This window comes from Bufo bufo, chromosome 2 (assembly GCF_905171765.1).
Source record: "Bufo bufo chromosome 2, aBufBuf1.1, whole genome shotgun sequence".
Taxonomy (NCBI): domain Eukaryota; kingdom Metazoa; phylum Chordata; class Amphibia; order Anura; family Bufonidae; genus Bufo; species Bufo bufo.
In genome coordinates, this window is record NC_053390.1 from 805,129,983 (window position 1) to 805,146,100 (window position 16,118).

Here is a 16,118-nt window from a genome sequence, read left to right on the forward strand (position 1 = left end):
CCTCTTTAAAGGGGTTGTCCGAGTTATTTTTTTGTTCTTTCTATGTTCCTAACTAAGCAAATGTAACAGCTTTCCAATTCACTCACTTTTTCTCCAGTGGCTGGTTTCTCAGATTTCACTGAGGGTCACATGACCTGTGATGTCAGCTTCTCTCCCTGCTCTGATAAAGTTTGTTTACAAGCCTGTAAAGGAGACGTCACTGTGCTGGCCACGCCCCCTTCACTGCCATCTACTCTCTGCTAGGATTCTTAACCCCTTCAGCTGCACAGCTCTGCAGGCAGTGAGACAATTCTGGGCACATGATCTGACATACTAGAGAGAGCATTTCACAAGAAGGTAGGGGGAAGATCCTGTGTGTATTAGCAGTGTCATTATACAGGTGGGACATGTAGTCCTACACATACAACATGCTGCAGAGTCTCCCAGCACTCAGGGCAGCTCTTGTATCCACTCCCTTAACAGTGTCTTTATACAGCTGGGACTTGTAGTCCTACACATACAACATGCTGCTGAGTCTCCCAGCAGGCAGACATGTCACTCAGGGCAGCTCTTGTAGCCACTCCCTTAGCAGAGCAGGGGGAGGGGCAGAGATTGTTTGTTTTTATTGCATGTAAACAAAGGACCAGAAAAGAACCAGGGAAATGAGGAAATATATATATTTTTTGGCATAAAACTTGCTTAGCTTAGTTATATATTGCTGCCTATCAGATTTTCAGCGCTATATATTTTTTTTTCATAACTCGGACAACCCCTTTAAGGGATTGTATAGGATTAGAAAATCATAGCTGCTTTCTTAAAAAAATAAAAATAAAAACTGGTCCACGGGTTGGTATGCTAGCTCATCTGTATTGCAGTCAATGGGACAAGCCTCAATACTGCACACAACCTATAGAGAGGTGTGGCGCTATTATTTGAGGAAAGCGGACATGTTTTTTTTTTTTCTAATCTTGTACAACCACTGTTAAGTCAATTCACTTTAAACTCCTTTCCATATACATTATTCTGGATTAGTAGAGGGGGGTCCTCTCTTCTGGATACTCATCTCATGGCCACGTAGAAGAGTTGTTACAAAGAGTGTCTCTTGTACTGGAGGACCGGTCCTGTCCTGCATTACACACACAACCCATTTATATGAATAGACACGGTGTAATGCTTCATTTCCCCTGTGGTGGCGCTGCAGGAGAATTGAACACTTACTGCCAGGTTTCCTCACAGATTACAGGTGATTGCATTGTGATCTTCTTATTATCAAGAGATTCTTCTAGCAACTAGATTGTCCAAAGCTCAGAAGCCTTTTAAGGAGGTTCCTTGATATTGGACATTGAGTTGGCTCTCCACGAAATCCCTTCAACAGGTGTTGGGACTTACTGAGAAGGTTACCGAATGACGTTACTGGTGGTGTCATTTTGGGGAGAGATCTACTGGGAAACGTAATGGTTGATGTCCCGAAGAAAAGAAAGTGATGTTTTTGGATGTTGGGTCTACTGGGAAAAATCATGGGCTTTCATTGCTCTTCTGTGATGGTTTGGTCAATGAGTTATGAGATCATGACTTAAGACTCCCATGACTTTTTTCTGGTGTGTGGTGACCGACTATGCACCAAATAATATTGGACTCATTTGCGAGTGTAGATATGACGTGTTATCCTGGTAATGTTTGTTACACCCATACTCTGCCAAACTAACACTGCCCCTTTAAGGATGTCTACTAGACATCCAGTGCATGTAGCCTTACCCCCTGTGGACCAGTTTGCTACATTGGCACATAAGAGCCAGTGTAGGTGACGGGAGGTTTGTGGATTTTTTAGTAATGTGTATTCCGCTTTAACATACATCACTTGACTGGAATGTGTGTTCTTGGGTGTATGTTGACCCCATGGCGGTTCCCTCAGAGGCTGCATGTAAATCATGAAACGTATCGACATTCCTGAAAGATGTTGTATATGTATTTTTTTTTTTTTTTTTGTTAAAGGCATTTTACAGGACTATAAAAACACCACTCCTTTCTTACAAAAACAATGCCACTCCTGTCCATGGGTGTATCTAGTAATGCAGCTCAGCTCCAGTGTAATGCCACATATAACCTGGACAGGTGTGGAGCTGTTTTTGGAAGAAAGCAGACATGTTTTTCTTAGAGCTCATGCACACGAACGTGTGCCAGCCATGCCCGTACAGGAAGCAGTGCGGATACCGGACACCATTCAAGTTAATGGGTCAGCATCCGCAGACGGCGGGCACACAGCCGATGCCCGTGCTTTGCGGACCGCACTTTGCAGTCCACAGCACGGCCGGCACCGTGTGCATGAGCCCTAATGCTGTATAACCCCTTTATAGCCTAACTTTTTGTCTTTTGCAATTGAACAATGACCGACCGACCACATGAGGTTTACCACTGAAGGTGGCAGACGTGTCGGGTGGCCCACAGCATAAAAAAGCTATAAAAAAAACAAAACACTTGCGGTATGGAAAAAAATTGCAAGCTGGTTCTATGGGGTTGTTTTAGTAGTGAAAAAACGCCAGACCGAAATCATGCGAGTAGGGGACCTTACACTTTGTATTTTAAAGGGCTTTTAGGGCTGGAGATGTTTCATCAGATCACAGTATGGCCTATTTATTATTAGTTTTTTTGGTATTTGTCGCCCCCCCCCATGACAACGTGTGTGCACTCGTGTTTTTTCCCTTGTGGTGCTGTGATGTGGTTTCCGAGAGAAATTCCTTAGAACTGCCTTTTCATACCAAAAAAGCAGTAAGAGCTAATAAATTCTATTCTAAGGTCACTAAGCCTCCGCCGTTCCCAATATATCTTCACTTTTGCACCCTTGGGATTGTCGTATTATGTCAGTCGATTCATGCAACTCGCTTCCGTCATGCATCTTGGTTGGGTAACTACCAAAAATGGCTTTCTCAATGCTCAAATTTCCAAGTCGTGCTCCCCATACTACAGTGTGTCGGTTTTCACTGCGTTCTGGCATTCTATTCATGAACCAGGAGGCTGAGGCTGAACAGAACTGTAGGCGTATTGCAGGGTTCATGGGTTGGAGAATCCCCTTCAGATGTTTGTTCCTTTGTTCGGCTCCCTTCATTTATATTCCTCTCACCTCGTCCTTTGGTGTGCTCTCTGGAGTGTGCCGCAGCCCTATTACCGCTCCTCATCTCGTCGGCCAAGAGCTGCTCGTCACGGAAGGCATTCTTGGACGCGCCCGAGCTCATTCTGATGACATTTCCAGCATTTTTTTCCCCTCTCTCTGTGTTTGGATCTTTGTTTGGAAATTCTTTCATGAAAAGGAATTTCAAGGCGATTTTTAGAAGGTTTTAATGTGCCTGCTGATGATTTTATGTGTTTTATTACTACTATTATTATTATTATTAATAATAATTATTATTATTTATTTATTTTTAATCTATTTTTTCCTCTATGAATTTTTCATGGTGGTCCAAAAAGTTAATTTGTGTCCATGTTATGGACTTCTCCTGTGCCACCAAATGGTGCCCATGTAAGGTCCACCTCCTAAGAGCAGGGCTTTTATGGGAGATTGTTTCCAGAATATGGTTTGTGATGTTTTTAGGCAACTTTTTGTCACGATATAGAATTGTGTGGATGTTGTGTTACAGTGTATTAAAGATGGATTCTGGTTAAAACAAGGTATGTGCTGAATTTGGGGGGGGGGGTCTGACTGATGGGTAACCCGCTGATCAGGAAAAAGGGGGTCTCATGTCTCCTTTAGAAAAGAGCTCTTGGTAGAACATGTCCACCACCACTTGGTTCAATAGGAGACTATAGGAATAGGGGTGGGGGGCTTCATTGGTGGAGACACTTCCATGGGTTCTTCCAGAGTAGTAAGGCTGAGAATCCCACTTTTAGAAGACGTAGTAGACGTTCCCGGCAGGGCCTTTGCTTGCATCTTATGAAGTTGACATCGTCGTGTTGCCTGCATTTCATAAACATGCCACAACTTGAGCCGTATAGCTTTCTGTATGTGTATCTTGTGCATAACGAAACCACAAGACTGGCGGCTACCTGGGAGGCACACCACAGAAGTATCGAAAGGCAGAACATCAACTACAACCTTTCAAGAAGCTTACTCAGTCTATAATGCCGCTAGGAGTTTCTGGATACAACTAGGAGGTGAAGACCTCTAGGTGATGGAAGTTCCCTGGGTGGTGGAGACTTCCTATAATCCCACCCAGGGTATACCCTCTACTCATGGTCTCCTCTGTCAATTGGAGATGGGCAGGCTGGTAAGAAGGGCAGAGACCATGAAGGGTAGGGACAGACTGACTACCAACTTAGTGCTCGGTGGCCATGGAGGTAGGGTTGCTCTTCGGCAGGCCAGAACCTATGTTTAGTTGCTGTCTCTGGACCTCCTGATAAACTTTCTCTTCATTTGAGATGAAGAATATGTTCCAGCAGAGACCATGGAGTGTTAGACTGAGAGAGTACCATCTTGGTGCTTGGCAGTCATGGTGGTAGAGTTGATCTTTGGTACGCCAGGACTTATATTGAGTTTGTTTCTAGACCTCCTAATAAACTTTTTCTCTTCATCGGAGATGAAAAAGTTGAGGCTTTAGAAAATATCTGGCATGGACCAGGCCATTATCTACTAAGAGTAGGGTATAGGTCAGGCATGCTCAACCTGGGACCCTCCAGCTGTTGTAAAACTAGTACTCCCACAATGCCCAGCTGTAGGCTCTTCGGGCATGCTGGTAGTTGTAGTTTTGCAACAGCTGGAGGACCACAGGTTGAGCATGCCTGGTTTAGGTCATCTGTGGTTCTGGGTCCGATCCCTCTGCCTCTGTTTTTGGGGTCTGCTCATGGGTGAGGGCTAACAAGTCCTGAAAAATCTGTAGTTGAAGAATCCATGTTCCTCTCTGCAGCACATCAGGCCACGCCACCAAATGATTTTTTTTTTTGTCTCCACATGACTGGTTGTGATGTGTTTTCTCTGATACCTCTCGTGGTTTGGACGCTGACGGGGGTATACATAATTTAAGGGCGCGTGGTCTAATTTTAGGATCCTTTTAGCATCTCGGTCGCCATGTGCTCCTCTCAGGCTCCGATTTGAAGTAATGACCCAATTTTTTAAAATAGTTTTTTTCTTTTGGTGGGTGATCCAGAAAGGAAGACATGGTGTTTGCCTCTCTCGGTTTCTTAAGGGAGGATTGATGTTATTTTCTTCTCGGCTCGGTGGGTAAGTGACACCAAAATAATCAGCGGTTTGCTTTTAGCTTTGTTAACTACATTTTTATTATACTTTTCTTTTAGTAAAATTTCTCTAAGAGTTTTTTCTACACTTATCTCCTATCCAAAGGACTGAGGATGTGCCTGACTGGTGGAGGTCCAAACGTTGGGACTCAACGCCAATCACGAGACGGAGTGTCTCCCGTAGCAGAGTATATCAGCAGTGGACTTTTACAATCACAACTCCGACCTCAGGAGGCTTTCTGTTGGCGCGTGGCCACAGGGGTTGGATTGCCACAGTTCTGCGTCAGTCCCTCGTTTGGCACCTCCATTAATTTACCAGAGCAGGAATCGGCCACATGGAGTGTCTCTTGCTCTGGAGGACCCGCCATGTCCTTCCATTAACATCAACAGCCCATTGATTTGAGTGGGAATGTGCGCAATGCTTCATTTCTCCTGTGGTGGCGCTGCAGGGGAATTGTACACTTGCAACCCAAAGATTACAGCTGATCGCTGGGACACCATGGGGGAGTTTTATAAAACGATTAAAAAAAAACAACTAAAACTTAAAAGCTGCGCCGTGATTGGTTGCTGTGGTCAACAAAGACCATTTTTACCCTCCATTTCATCTCCTTGCTGACGGTTTCCCAGTGATAGTAGTGAGGAACTATTAGCTTATTAAAAGGAAACCTCCAAATGTAGATGTCTGCACTCCTCCAAGAGACGCGCGCTGTGGTCAACTCTCCAAAGTGACAGACAACATGGAACAATAGCCTGCCCTTTAAGGGATGAAATGACGCAATTTTTGAAAATCCAGATTTCTTATGGTTCTGATATAAGTACATTTGACATGTTGAAGCGTGCAAGACTTGATAGGAGAGGTCGGTAAATCGGAGCTTTCACGCCATTTATCCGATTTTGCCGGCCTCCGGAACTTTCTCCATTGTGACGTGTCCTCGGCTGCTCTCCACCTAATATTATCCCCTTAGATGATGGGATTTCAGCGTTTGATCTGTCTGACCTCCAGCCGCCGCTTCTTATTTTCTGCTTATCCTTTCACTGTCTCGCACTCTGAAGATTATGTTTGTGCTCCTGGGGAATTTCATGTAAAGCCGTGTTCTCGGTGACATCCGGAGGAACAACAGCGTCCGCGCGTATAGCGGCCATATGGAGGGGGGTGGGGGGGTGCCGCAGTTCCCGTAGGGTTTCTAGACTTTTGTGGCAGATTTAATCCATGGTTGCTCTACTTTTCTTAACACGCATGCAAAGAAAACTCATCTCCAATCACATCCAAAGCTAAATTCGGCTGTCACCTGAGAGCAGCGCACGCTGGGATCTGAAACAATTTGGTCACAAGTCCATAAAATCTCCAGATGGACATTTCGTGTAGAATTCTTCTTCTTTTGCTTTGGATGTGATTAGGGGATAGGACAGGACACAACTGAGAAGTTGTTTAGAATAAGGGCTCATTCAAATGAACATACTTTTTTCTGTGTCTGTTATAGGAGTGAAAGGATTACTCGATTTAATTCGACACAAAAAAATCCTCGAATCGATGATTTGTTTGTGCCATGTGACCACAGAGTGAGAGTGAAGAGCTTGCTATTACTCACGCTCCGTGGTCACCCGCCTGCTCGCACAACGCTGCACTGGATCCTGACGTATACACATCGTCAGGACATTTTGGTTCACTGGCACTGCGGCGAGGAGGGGCAGTGGGGGGAGCTGGTGGCATTGGGGAAGGAGCTGATAGCACTGGGTGGGGGAGAGCTGAAAGTACTGGGTGGGGGAGAGCTGAAGGCACTGGGGTTGGGGGAGAGCTGAAGGCACTGGGGTTGGGGGAGAGCTGAAGGCACTGGGGTTGGGGGAGAGCTGAAGGCACTGGGGTTGGGGGAGAGCTGAAGGCACTGGGGTTGGGGGAGAGCTGAAGGCACTGGGGTTGGGGGAGAGCTGAAGGCACTGGGGTTGGGGGAGAGCTGAAGGCACTGGGGTTGGGGGAGAGCTGAAGGCACTGGGGTTGGGGGAGAGCTGAAGGCACTGGGGTTGGGGGAGAGCTGAAGGCACTGGGGTTGGGGGAGAGCTGAAGGCACTGGGGTTGGGGGAGAGCTGAAGGCACTGGGGTTGGGGGGAGAGCTGAAGGCACTGGGGTTGGGGGAGAGCTGAAGGCACTGGGGTGGGGGGAGAGCTGAAGGCACTGGGGTGGGGGGAGAGCTGAAGGCACTGGGGTGGGGGGAGAGCTGAAGGCACTGGGGGGGGAACTGATGAACTTGGGCTGATCACAGAGGGGGAAATGAAGGGTGTTGGGGACTGATGGCAGGGGATCTCCGTTTTTATAAAGGAAAACAGTCTATTAATTTATTTTTTCTTATTAGAATACTTGATTAATCGTAAACAATAATCGGTAGAATACTCTATTTCTAAAATAATCGTTTACTGCAGCCCTAGTCTGTTACGTGTTTTTTTTTTTGTGGCCTGTATGCGGAACCATTTATTTCAATGGGGCCATAAAAAAACCGAAATGACTCTGTGTGCATTCCATGTCTTTTCCGCCAAAAAATAGAACATCCTATTCTTGTCCGTTTTGCGGACAAGGACAGGCATTGTTACAATGGATCTGCAAAAAAAAAAAAAAAAGAATGCAACACTGATATCATCAGTTTTTTCTTTTTTTTTTTTTTTGTGGATCTCTGTTTTGTGGACCGCAAACTACATCCGGTCGTGTGCATGAGCCCTAAGCCTAATCCAACATTTATTTTACAGAAATACAAGGCCGGTAATACGATTCCTGGCGTGGATCCACCTGGGGATTACCCCAATTGTCATTCACGCCAAAACCGCAACGTAAGGATGCTAGTTATTCTCGCGGCTTCCACACGGAAAAGCCGCGAGAATAACTAGCATCCTTACGTTGCGGTTTTGGCGTGGATTTTCGTGCTGACATCTATACACAACCCCGCCTCGTAAGTGCTGGGAAAATGATAGATTGTCCTCTCTGACGGGTCCCATTGCCCTATATTCGCACTAATCCCTGCGGCCCCCTCCTAATTATCCTTACCCGCACTTTCTAATTAGCATCGTTCCCCAAGAGGCTCCACCTTCTCCGCTACAATTGGGTCACGTTGCCCCTCGATAAATTAGAACGGATTGTTAGTCGCCAAGCGCCGGGCCTATTATAGAGAGAACCGTATCCGTGAGAAGGGAAGCTGAACATGATGCTTTCTGATAGGACGATTCGGAGCACTCGATTGCTTGAGACTTGGCAGGTGAGTAAATCAACAGACCACCTCTTCTACCCTAGACCACCAGGGAACAAAATATTATTCTTATGTATTCACCCGAGACCACCAGGTATTCACTCAGCATTTTATCCTAGACCATTGGTAAAATATTACCCTAGAACCCTAGACCACCAGAGAGCAAAATAGTAATAATATCCCCTACATACCCCAGACCTCCGGGGAGCAAAATAGTAATCTTATGGATACATCCAGAGGATAGGAGAGAACTATCAGATAATCCCTGAAATGACCGGAGCTGCTGATCGCACATATGCACGCTGCCGTTCCATTCATTTCTATGCGAATTCCGGAGATAGGCGGGTACAGTGCTCACCTTTAACGCTATGCTACCCTAGACCACAAGGGAACAGAATATTAACCTCCTTTTATAAACCTTAGATGATCACAAGTCATTAACCTTCTGTTCTACCCTAGCCACCACGAAACAAAAATGGTAATCTGGTTTATGTACCCCCAGACCATCTGGGAACAAGCTGTAGTGCGCCATAAACTCCCATCCATCACCTAGACCACCAGGGATACGCTGGGTCAGGATACAGTTCATTGAATTCTGGGAGCCGCATGCTCGTTCACTTTTAAAATAAAACCGGATGTATAAATCTATATCCTCCTGCCAAGCACCCCCCCCCCCCCACCTCTCAGTAAAGGCAAGTGGGCTGACGTGGTGATCATAATTAGGAGTTTTTGTTTTTATTTTACTAAATATTTTATTTTAACTACAATTGTCATGTTCGTTTTTACTATATTTTCCCTTTCTCCTGACCATGTCGTACGACCTGAGGTACTTTTAAAGGGGTTTTCGCTTTAATTTTGCCATGTGTGTCTTGTACCTTTTTATTATCTCCTGTTCTGGGCTGTGGTCACATGACCATGTCCATGCAGCTCTTTCTTGTTTCCTGTGATGTCATGTTAATGGGCGGGGCAATGATAGGGGAGTGTCTATGTAACTAGCTGGGTGGGAGGAGCTATGAACTAGCTTGACCTTCTCAGGGGCGGTGCCCGAGCTGTGGCAGAGGAAGAAGAGGTGCATCATGGGTTTGGTTGGATACAATAACAGGAAGTCGTTGGTTTTACATGGTGAAAACCGGTCAGTACACGAGACAACTAGATAAGCGTATGTAACTTACCGTCATAATCCTGGATCCCCGAGGATCTCCTCTTCGCGCACTCAGATCTCCTCCCTCAGTATTACATCATATTCTCCTTCCGTTATGGTGTTGCGGTAATGCCGGCAGCTTTATCCAATCTGCTCTCGCCGCTGAGCTGCCTGACAGGGCAGGGGTTAATAGGTTTACTGCGTTTTGGCTGCGATTCTGTCGTTCCCTGCAGGTAATTCTCGGCTCTTTGGCTTTGTTCGTGTTTTTTTTTTTTTTTTCGTCTGGCTTTGTCAGTTGCCACGGCAACCTGTCCTACGCACCAAAAAACGTCCTTTTAATTTAAAAAAAATTGTTGTAATAGAACGGTTCCGTTTGGTCCTGAAAAAAAAAACTTTCGCCGCGAGCATGCTCCGGATTCTCAAATCATCCTGTTGCACATATGCAGCAGATTCCGCCCCTTCGGTGTGCAGAGAGTGAAATCTACCGTCAGTCCGCAGCACACTCTGCGACTAACGCGGGTTCTGATGTGAAATCGCTGCGGCAGGAATATACCGCCACGTCTGGGCTTACCCGTCGGTGTATGCATCAACTCCAGTCGCTTCCAGATCAACTGAATTTGAATAAACTGTTATGTTGCTGTGTGAGCATGGCGCTTATACCGCCATACGGTGCACAAAATCAGTTGTCCCTATGGGCAACCATTTCTTCAACCCGTTTTAAAGTGAAAATGAAGCAGCCGTGAAGGTTTTGATTTCAGTCACTACATCCTATCCACGGCGCCTGTGCAGTTCTATTGGTCTCCATGGTTACAGACTACAAACAAGCTGTGTGTAGTCTGATAAGGCAGTCGTGTTTTCCTCTGCTCCTCTTCTTTCTAACCCTCATATGGTAGTGTAAAGAATGGAGGTTTGCATTCTATTTGCTACATCCAGGCTCGTGTACGGTTTATGTTTACTGTACAATCGGTGACATTTGGTCGTCGCACGCCGACGCGGCTATTTTATTGTGTGCGTGTGGCAACCGGATTGTCTGCGAGTCCCATTAATTACGGTATTTTCTCTGTGTAAGATCCGGCTCTAAAATAAAACCAACCCAGAGCCGATCGTGGAAATGTAATTTTCCTCTTTTGACATTAATCCGGTCTGTGCTATGAAAAAAAATAATAATACTCTCCAGAAATGACCCGACGCAGCGCCCTCGCCAAAAATTGCCACCATTACGGTGCCCGTGGAGAGAGTCGCCCTGAAAGGCTCATCCGTATAGATTATCACGCAGAGTAATGAGGGTTCATTTACACGTCCATATGTGTTTTGCGCAAAACACGGACGCCAGCAATGTGCGTTCCACATTTTGCAGACCGCACATCGCCGGCGCTCTCATAGAAAATAGGACATCTTCTATTTTTTTGCGGAATGGAAATGCGGATGCGCACAGCACATTCCAGCCCCATTTAAAATGAATGGGTCCGCAGCTGAAATTGCGGAACGGATGCGGACCCATTTTGCGGACGTCTGAATGGACCTTTCATTTTGCAGAACGGACTTGCGAATATACGGATATGGAATGTACACAGAGTCCATTCTGGGTGTTTTTTTTGCGGCCCCATTGAAATGAATGGTTCCGCATAAGGACCTTAAAAAAAAACGGACATGGACAAAAAATACTTTCGTGTGCATGATCCCTTACCCAGCTCAAGCCCACTCTCTGCCTTTGTGTCAGTCTTCACTGTAGTTCTGACATTCTATTCCTCCCCTCTGCTAAAGAGAAGATAATGAAGAGAGACAGAAAAATCTCCCCCAGCTCTTCCTATAAAGAAATCATCTTGTGTTCCCCATCTCCTCCGCACTACCCCGTGTCAGGCTGCAGCAGGAGCCTCCCCATCTCCTCCGCACTACCCCATGTCAGGCTGCAGTAGGAGTTTCCCCATCTCCTCCGCACTACCCCGTGTCAGGCTGCAGCAGGAGCCTCCCCATCTCCTCCGCACTACCCCGTGTCAGGCTGCAGCAGGAGCCTCCCCATCTGCTCCGCACTACCCCGTGTCAGGCTGCAGCAGGAGCCTCCCCATCTGCTCCGCACTACCCCGTGTCAGGCTGCAGCAGGAGCCTCCCCATCTCCTCCGCGCTACCCCGTGTCAGGCTGCAGAAGGAGCCTCCCCATCTCCTCCGCACTACCCCGTGTCAGGCTGCAGCAGGAGCCTCCCCATCTTCTCTGCACTACCCCATGTCAGGCTGCAGCAGGAGCCTCCCCATCTTCTCTGCACTACCCCGTGTCAGGCTGCAGCAGGAGCCTCCCCATCTCCTCCGCACTACCCAGTGTCAGGCTGCAGCAGGAGCCTCCCCATCTCCTCCGCACTACCCCGTGTCAGGCTGCAGCAGGAGCCTCCCCATCTCCTCAGCCCAGAATGGACCAGATCATCAGTATATTAAAGGGGGATTCCCACCTCCATGCATGTTCTACCTGCCGTGTCTGCTGCTCTCGCCAGTGTCCCTTTTTTGTCATCCGTATTCCACGGACACTTCTAGGCTGAAAATGAAACTCTCCTATCAGTGGTCCATGAAAAATCACTGACGCAACACGGTGTAATGACCGACGACACGCACAGGGAGGAAAACAGGGAAAGCCCTGCCCAAGGGAGAGGGAAAGGCGGTGACCCCTAACTCACCTGGCGGCTGGCACCTGACTGCCCTGACGTCCCTAGACGGGTTCCTCACCCGTGCGGCGATCGCGTGCCTAAACCCTGGCTTTCCCTAATATGAGCCCTAGATAGTGAACGGGCCGGTGGGATCGCTAGTCCACACCACTATCACTAAGAGGGAAACACCAGGGAGAGGACAGACAAAACATACAAACACATACACCCAGGTGGGCGACCACAGCAGACCACAAAGGTCCAACAGGGATCTGGAGGGTAGCGTACTGGACCAACTACCAGCGAACGCAGCAACACAGCTCCAGAAGGTCAGAATAGAAGTCCAGGCAGGAAGCTCTATCTCTGGCAACCAGAGAAGTGTGAGAGAGAAATATAAGGAGGTCTGGGAGTGCTGGAGTGAGCCAAAAGGGCAAAGCAAACCCAGAAAGCTACCATAAGGAAAACAGCCCTATCTTAAATAGAGCGTGCAGCCAACCGCTGCGACTTCCTGACCCCGGGTATAACGGAGTCAGGCGTGGTTCTCGATACCCTTGTGACAGTACCCCCCTCTCTACGAGGGGCCACCGGACACTCAGGACCAGGTCTCTCAGGATGAGAGGCATGAAAAACCCGAACTAGCCTGTCTGCGTTTACCTCAGACGCAGGAACCCACATTCTTTCCTCGGGACCGTAACCTCTCCAATGCACCAGATATTGAAGAGAGCGGCGGACCCGACGAGAATTAACAATTTTGGATATCTGAAATTCTAGGTTACCATCCACGACAACAGGAGGGGGTGGCAGCGGTGACGGTTCTAGAGGTGGAACATATTTTTTGAGTAACGACTTATGAAAAACATTATGAATTTTAAAAGTCTGAGGTAACTCCAGGCGAAAAGCCACGGGGTTGATGATGGCTACAATTTTGTAAGGGCCAATAAACCTAGGACCCAGTTTCCAAGAGGGAACCTTCAATTTAATATTTCTAGTAGACAACCACACATAGTCATTCACTCCTAGGTCCGGACCTGGCGACCGTCTCTTATCAGCCATGCATTTGTATTTACCTCCCATATTTTTCAAGTTAGCTTGCACCTTCTGCCATACCGATGAAAGAGATGACGAAAACCGTTCCTCTTCGGGAACCCCAGAAGACCCCCCCTCTTTGAAAGTACAGAATTGGGGATGAAAACCATATGCACCAAGAAATGGTGACTTGCCAGTCGATTCCTGACGATTATTTATGGCAAACTCAGCTAACGGTAAATATGATGACCACAACTCTTGGTTTTCAGACACAAAACATCTTAGATATGTCTCAAGGTTTTGGTTGGTACGCTCAGTCTGTCCATTCGACTGAGGATGGAAAGCAGAGGAAAAGGACAAGTGTACCCCCAAACGAGAACAAAAAGCTTTCCAAAATTTAGAAATAAACTGGGTACCCCGATCCGAAACAACATCGGAGGGGACCCCGTGAAGCTTCACGATTTCACTGACGAATACCTGAGCAAGAGTCTAAGCATTAGGTAGTGCGGGTAACGCAATGAAGTGTACCATTTTGCTAAACCTGTCCACTACTACCAAAATAACTGTTTTACCCGCAGACAAAGGTAAGTCAGTGATAAAATCCATTGACAGATGTGTCCACGGTCTATTGGGAATGACGAGTGGTAATAAAGACCCTGCAGGACGTGTATGTGAAACTTTTGCTCGCGCACAGGTAGAACAAGAAGACACAAAATCCAATACATCCTGACGCAACCTTGGCCACCAAAAACGATGAGACAATAGTTCCAAGGTTGCTTTACTACCCGGGTGCCCAGCAAGTGCCGAATTATGATGTTCCTTTAATAATTCGAAACGTAAGTTCAACGGTACAAACAATTTCTCTGAGGGGCAAGAGACCAGGGAGTCCCCCTGGGCCTCTAAAACCTTCCCCTCCAAAACAGAGTGTACCGCAGAAACAACCACTCCTCTTTGAAGAATGGGTACCGGATCACTCACATTACCCCCTCCAGGGAAACAACGAGATAACGCATCAGCCTTGGTGTTCTTTGCCCCAGGACGATAGGTAATCACAAAGTTAAACCTGGTAAAAAATAGCGACCACCTAGCTTGTCTAGGGGTGAGACGCTTAGCTGATTCGAGGTACAGAAGATTTTTGTGGTCCGTAATTACAGTGACGGGGTGGACTGCCCCCTCTAAGAAGTGACGCCACTCCTCAAACGCAAGTTTAATAGCTAATAGTTCCCTATTGCCAATATCGTAGTTCTTTTCTGCTGCAGATAGTTTTTTAGAAAAGCAAGCACAAGGACGCCATTTGCCAGGAGACGGACCCTGAGACAGCACCGCCCCCACTCCCACCTCTGACGCATCTACTTCAACAATAAAAGGCTGGGAGACATCAGGTTGGACTAGTACAGGTGCTGAGGTAAACCTCTCTTTTAGAGAGGAAAAAGCAACTTTAGCGGCGTCAGACCATTTAGAAAAATCAGTCCCCTTCCTAGTCATGTCAGTAAGCGGTTTTACAATAAGTGAATAATTTTTAATGAATTTTCTATAGAAATTCGCGAAGCCCAAGAACCGTTGTAGTGCTTTGAGGTTCTCAGGAAGATCCCAATCTAAAATTGCCTGGACCTTCCTAGGATCCATACGGAAACCTGAAGCAGATAAAAAATAACCCAGGAATTGTATCTCTTGAACGGCGAAGACACATTTTTCAATTTTAGCATATAATTCATTCGTAGGACCTGCAGTACTTGTCTGACATGCACCTCATGTGTTTTCAGATCAGACGAATAAATTAAAATATCATCTAGGTATATTACCACAAACCTGCCGATTAGATGACTAAAAATTTTATTAACGAAATGTTGAAAGACGGCAGGAGCATTGGTCAGACCGAAGGGCATGACTAGATTTTCATAATGCCCCTCAGGGGTGTTAAAAGCTGTCTTCCACTCATCCCCCTCCTTAATACGAATCAGATTGTAGGCACCCCTAAGATCAAGTTTGGAGAACCACCTAGCACCCGCAATCTGATTAAACAGGTCAGGAATGAGAGGAAGAGGGTATGGGTCTCGGATGGTTATCTGGTTTAATTCGCGAAAATCTAAGCAAGGACGCAGGCCCCCATCTTTCTTTTTAACGAAGAAAAACCCTGCAGCCACGGGTGAAGAAGAGGGTCTGATGTGTCCCTTAGCCAAGCTCTCGGAGATATAATCTTTCATGGCTTGTCTCTCTGGACCCGAAAGATTATATAACCTGGTCTTGGGTAATTTTGCGCCGGGAATAAGGTTAACCGGGCAATCATAAGGACGATGAGGTGGTAACTTCTGACAACCCTTTTCAGAAAAAACATCCTCAAAGTCCGAAATAAATGTAGGTAGGGTAGTTATGGAGGCGACTAAGCAATTGCTATTTAAGCAATTTTCTCTGCACTGCTCACTCCACTCTAATATCTCCCTGGCCTGCCAAACCACTACTGGATTGTGCGCTACCAACCAGGGAAGACCCAGCACTACCGGAGTGGGAAGCCCCTCCAGAACATAACCTGAAAGCATCTCGTTATGGTGGTCCCCTACCCGAAGGTGTAAATTATGGACAATGTGGGTGAGGTTTCTCTGAGACAGGGGAGCAGAATCAATAGCGAATATGGGAATGGGTCTCTGTAAAGTACAGAGAGACAAACCCAAAGTGCGGGCAAAATGGGCATCTATCAAATTTACCCCTGCTCCACTGTCTAGAAAGAAAGAAATAGTCTCCGTCTTATCACCAAAAATAATAACCGCTGGCAACACAAATTGCGATGTACGTATGGAGGAAACGTATACCCCCCGGCTGACATCCTCCACACAGCCTGGGGTTAGTAGTTTTCCGACGGTCTTTTGTTTCTGAGGAAAGAAGGACAGACAT

General features: G+C 46.8%; 1 protein-coding gene across 2 annotated transcripts in view; it reads left to right on the forward strand.

Annotated features, from left to right (window-relative positions):
• PTPRA (protein tyrosine phosphatase receptor type A) overlaps positions 1-16,118 on the forward strand; it is a 115,153-nt gene that overhangs the window by 45,496 nt on the left and 53,539 nt on the right. The gene's annotated exons all lie outside the window — the stretch shown is intronic.